Source organism: Mus musculus, chromosome 17, assembly GCF_000001635.26.
Source record: "Mus musculus strain C57BL/6J chromosome 17, GRCm38.p6 C57BL/6J".
NCBI lineage: Eukaryota > Metazoa > Chordata > Mammalia > Rodentia > Muridae > Mus > Mus musculus.
This window is the reverse complement of record NC_000083.6, coordinates 44480953-44486841: the sequence shown is the minus strand read 5'-3', so window position 1 is coordinate 44486841 and position 5889 is coordinate 44480953.

Sequence of the window (5889 nt, the reverse complement as noted above, 5' to 3'; positions counted from 1 at the left end):
ACGTATATCACACATACACACATACAAACCACACGTATATCACACACACACACACACATACACACATGTACATGTCACACACACAACACACATTCATCACATACAGACATAAACACCTTACCCCCCTACACATCCATAACACCTGCCTGCCCATGATGAGCATGTCACATCCACCATATTCATGATATATGTATACAAATAAATCCCATTTCTCTATCAGTTTGTTTTCCAGGCTTCTCTGACCGTCCCTTATTGCGTTCTTGATACTATACTCCCGAGCCTACATTTTCTTCCATTGAAGACAATGAAACAATGAAATAAGCGTGTGTTCTGTAGACATGTCACAAGTAATAGGACTTCCAACCCCTGCATAACTTTGTTGGTTTCACCAGAAATTAACAGCACCTTCTATGTGTTTACTTTGGTGTCTAGATTTCAAAGGTCTTGCCATCCACTAGATCTTAAGTAACATGTTTGGGATGATTAGTGTGCCTGGTTTGCATCCTACATAAGGGGAAACTGAGGCACATGAGATAAGCAAGATGCCCACAAAGAAAACAACTGTTAGTTCTAAGAGAGCTGAGGGAAGAACTTGAAGATGCTCCTTAGCTTTTCAAGAAAAGATATGCTCTGTGTCTCTATTCCAGCAGATTCCAGTGCTGAGGATACAGAACCTTAGATGAGCTCCACCCTCAGGTCCTGGAGCAATGTGAGTGTTTAGCTCTGAGCACACTAAGCACAACGAGATGTCACCACAGTTCAGGACAGGGGAATGTGTTGCCCTTTGACCCACTTGTGTTCCATTCCACAGAGGAGTCTACCCTGGCCAGGACTGCTTACCTATGCACATCTCTTTAAGTAAGCTTCCTACCCAAAGACACTTGAGCGGTGACAATCTTGTACAACTGGACCCAGGGGAGCCAGCCAAAGACAGTAGATCATGTTTTATTAGCAACAAAGGAACTCTGCCCTGGGAATTGGAAGGTATGACAGACCCTTAAGATCTAGCCTTCTAGATGCAGATGTCAGTGGTTTGGGTTGTCACCTGGAGCCATGTTGATGTCCTTGGGCCATGCTGCCACTGGGAGTCATGCTGACCTGAGTGGCCTGTGCTGCCATCTGAGACCATGGTGACATCCGTGGTCCCGGCTACCTCTGAGGGCCTTGTATAGGTCGGTGGTCCTACTGCAGCTGGGGACCCTGATTGATGTCTTTGTGAAGCCATGTGGAAGCCCATGATCTGTGCTCACACAGACTGTATAGAGAAACGGAGCTACCTTTGCAGTGATACCAACGGGTGTGATGCATAGTTGAGAAAGAAGGATATGGAAGGTTTCTATGACAACCTCCCTCCCCCCACCTCCAAAGTAGCAGCCTAAACAGAAAGCCATTGAAGAGAACTCATAAAAAGTTTGATAAGGAGGCTGACAGGTAGCTTTCCACAATTGATGACTCCTGATGGGGGTGTGGAAGGGGAAGGACTTGGTTCTATTTAAGGGGCAGGCCACAGAGAAGTTGATCATGTTCCAGCGACTATATAGTGTACAACAACATGGGCTTGTGTTTTTACATTTTATCTTTTTTCCTTTAAATTTTTTTAAAAAAATTATTTGCTTTTTGAGGGGAGGTCATAAGGGTCATTGGGGGGACATAGAAGGACTGAGAAATAAATGTGATCAGGGGGCTTGATGTGAAGTTTCCGAAGAATCAGTAAAAATATTATGTTAAAATAAAGACGATCTGGTCTTGCTCAAGCTGGCAAGGAAGATTCAAAGAAGTGAAGCAGCAATCCGGAAGTTCAGAAAATGGGAAAAAGCGCTCCCATTTATTTAGCACATATTATATGGCAGAAAAGAGCCACTTCCCGTGTGGTATCTCCCTAGGGTCTCACAGCACCACGGGGATGTATACTTTGTTAAGATCCCCAATGTAAGGATGAAGAAATAGGTCCCACAGAGTTAGGTACAATGTTCAAGGTCTACTGCAGTAAGGGACATGTGCGTGTTAGAATGCAGGGTTGTATATCTCTGCCTTGTCTTTTAACTAAAGACATGAGCTCTGTGCCATTAATCCAGTGGCATTGACTAATTATCCCACAGGGACCTGAACATTTCCTATCTTCTCTTGCCTTGAGATCAGGACCAGATGACTGCGCTTCCAAAGGGATGGAGGCAGAACTGATGTGCAACCGTTCTTAGGTGGGACATTTGTGAGCATTCTGGATGAGCCGTCACCCCTCTCTTCCTGTGTGACGGTATCCCTGGGACCCGGATGTTTCAGTGTTGGCACCCAAGCATCAGGGAGCTTAGATCCCTGAATCACTGTGTGGAGGAGGAGAAAAACCACTCAGCGGGATATTCTAGTGACCAAGACAAGACTTCTGATGTCGAGGGAACAAAGCTTATCCTATCCTGAGGAATATACCACAAATTATAGGAATAGATTTGTATATTTAGGCTTTATATTTGTTCATTCTGAGTCTCAATTTATAAGAGAGGAAGCCAAGTGTAGGAGAAGACCATTCCAACGTAGGTAGGTGGTCAGACCAATGTGTGGCTCTTGGTACTCCCCCTGCCCCATTCTGCAATTTCCTAACTTCCATGATCATGTTATAAAAGCAAGCAGAACCTCTGAGGGAGTGACGGCCCCAGCGTGCAAAGTCTGGCAGATTAAATTAAACACCTTGAAGGACTGAGAGAGGCTAGGTGGGCAGCAGACAGGTGCACCAAAATTCCAGAGGTTCAAATTCTTAAGTCAACAAGAGGCTGCTGGCCTGTAGCTGTTCAGGCTCCAGGGTGGTCCTGGGGTGGGCTGTTCCCAAGCTTGGTTCTATCTAGCAGTCAATGTATAGATATTTAGCTAGAATTACAGGCTTCACAGTGTAAGTGAAGACCATCTGACCTGTGAGAAAAGCCCTCAGTCTCTCTAGAGCAGAGCCAGGGGCTTGGTTTTCCTCCCATCTCTCTAACGCAACCATTCTTAAAAGGCAATCATTGAATATGCAAAACTCACTCTTTATTATCTCAATTAATTCTCACAGAACCCAGACAGATGGTGTGTGTGTGTGTGTGTGTGTGTGTGTGTGTAAAGTTGACTCACATCAGTAAGTTTCTGTCTTCAGTGATAAAATACTTCATTTCAGAGCACTCTCTTTTTTTGCTTATTAGATATTTTCTTTATTTACATTTCAAATGTAATCCCCCTTCCTAGTTTCCCCTTTGAAAATCCCCTATCTCCTCCCCCCTCCCCCTGCTCCCCAACCCACCCACTCGGGCTTCCTGGCCCTGGCATTCCAGGATCAAGGGCCTCTCCTCCCATTGATGACCTACTAGGCCATTCTCTGCTACATATGCAGCTAGACCCCTGAGTCCTACCATGTGTTTTCTTTGATTGGTGGTTAGTCCCAGGAAGCTCTGGGGGTACTAGTTAGTTCATATTGTTGTTCCTCTTATGGGACTGCAAACCCCTTCAGCACCTTGGGTACTTTCTCTAGTTCCTTCATTGGGGACCCTGTGCTTCATCCAATGGATGGCTGAGAGCATCCACTTCTGTATTTGTCAGGCACTGGCAGAGCTTCTCAGGAGACAGCTATGTCAGTCTCCTATCAGCAAGCTCTTGTTGGCATCCACAATAGTGTCTGGGTTTGGTGGTTGTTTATGGGATGGATCCCCAAGTGGGGCAGTCTCTGGATGGTCATTCCTTTAGTCTCTGCTCCGAACTTTGTCTCTGTAACTCCTTCCATGGGTATTTTGTTCCCTCGACTAAGAAGGATAGACGTATCTATGCTTTGGTCTTCCTTCTTCTTGAGTTTCATGTGTTTTGCAAATTGTGTCTTCAGTATTCTGAGCTTCTGGACTAATATCCACTTATCAGTGAGTGCATATCATGTGTGTTCTTTTGTGATTAGGTTACCTCACTTAGGATGATATCCTCCAGACCCATCCATTTGTCTAAGAACTTCATAAATTCATTGTTTTTAGTAGCTGTGTAGTATTCCATTGTGTAAATGTACCACATTTTCTGTATCCATTCCTCTGTTGAGGGACATCTGGGTTCTTTCCTGCTTCTGGCTAGTATAAATAGGGCTGCTATGAACATAGTAGAACATGTGTCCTTATTACAAGTTGGAGCATTTTCTGGGTATATGCCCAAGAGTGGTATTGCTGGATCCTCCGGTAGTACTATGTCTAATTTTCTGAGGAACCGCCAAACTGATTTCCAGAGTGGTTGTAACAGCTTGCAATCCCACCAGCAATGGAGGAGTGTTCCTCTTTCTTCACATCATCACCAGCATCTGACGTTACCCGAGTTTTTGATCTTAGCCATTCTGCCTGGTGTGAAGTGGAATCTCAGGGTTGTTTTGATTTGCATTTTCCTGATGGCGAAGGATGTTGGACATTTTTTTAGGTGCTTCTCAGCCATTCGGCATTCCTCAGTTGAGAATAATTTGTTTAGCTTTGTACCCCATCAGAGCACTCTCTCATTATGTGCATCTCAGAGAGTTCCATGGTCATCTCTCAAGGTCAAGTTTCAAGGATGACTCTGAAAATTGGGAAATTTAAAATGGTGTTCAAGGACCCTGAGTCAGAAAGCCCCCAATAGGAACCTCCCAAAGCCTAGGGGAACATATCCACCCCATACTAAAGCTGTTCCACAAATATGTGTGTGCGATATGTTGTGTTGCCTTTATTAGCCATGACTAATTTTTAAACTTCCTCAAGAATACAGTGTTTGGCTTTAGTCCTCAGAGAGAAGGCGTCATGATTCTGTAAGATGCCTCCCTGCTGTAACAAGGAGGGTTGCCTTTGAATTGGTAGAGTCCCTCCTTGAGATCTCCTTGCTTAGGGCTTTCTGTAAACTTTTGTAGGCATGAGTCTCCCTCCTGTCCTGTCTCTGTGTTTGAATAACTCTCCAGGTTTTCTCCTTTTCTTCAAACTCCCAGGGTTATTATTCTCCATGAAACCCATGAGTTGTCAGGGTGCTGGATGTGTCAAGGACCAGGTCACTCCTGCCAAGGTCATTTCACATCCTCATTTCTTGATATGAACAAGTCCCCAACAACCATTCTCCCCTGCACAGCCCAGAGTACTGAGGCAGGAGACTGCCCTTAACCTGAAGCGTTCTATGCAGCTTCTCTGGTTAGCCACCTCCATTTTGACTTGAGGTAAGTTACAACTCTGCCTTTAGACAAATCCATCCATCTGGAAACATTTCATGAGTAGCACTGTTGCCTTAGAACCTGTACTGGCCTCTGAGGACTAAGGGGAAACTAGCCTTGCCTGTCCTAGTTGATGTGGAATTGAGAGCTAACACACGCCATCCTGGAAGTCTGGACACCACTCTTGGCTTCCTCATCCTTAGCCCCCACCACACACTGCCTTCCCACAGTTTTGCCTTTACCTGGTCATTACACTCACATACTGAGCCCTTTAGTAGTGGTTTTGATTATTTTTATAACTATCTGTGACTCATCTACACATCTGTTCTTGCCTGGGTATTCATAGTCACTGTCACATGTAGATACATGGTGACACTTAAACTTCCAAAGGGCTTCTAGGCACTCAGCTTGCAGTCTCAAGTCCTTAGAGCGCTGGTTTCACCCGTTTCTCCAGTTTAGTCCCTTCGTACACACAGGTAGACAACTCAACAGGATCCCTAGATTCTGTATAGACCAACGTTCTTCCCTCTGTGGAATTATTCAGGCAGAGATGAAGACATTCGAAGGAGACACTTGTGCCCCTCCCTCTGACTCCCACAATATTGAAAGAGCACACTCCAAGGAAGTGGAATTTCCCCAGAAGCCTCATGCTGTAAAGAATAGGCTGAAGCCTTGGTGTCAGGCAGAGGGGGATCTTGTCTGCAGAGAGATGTCACCTACATAGTTCTGAC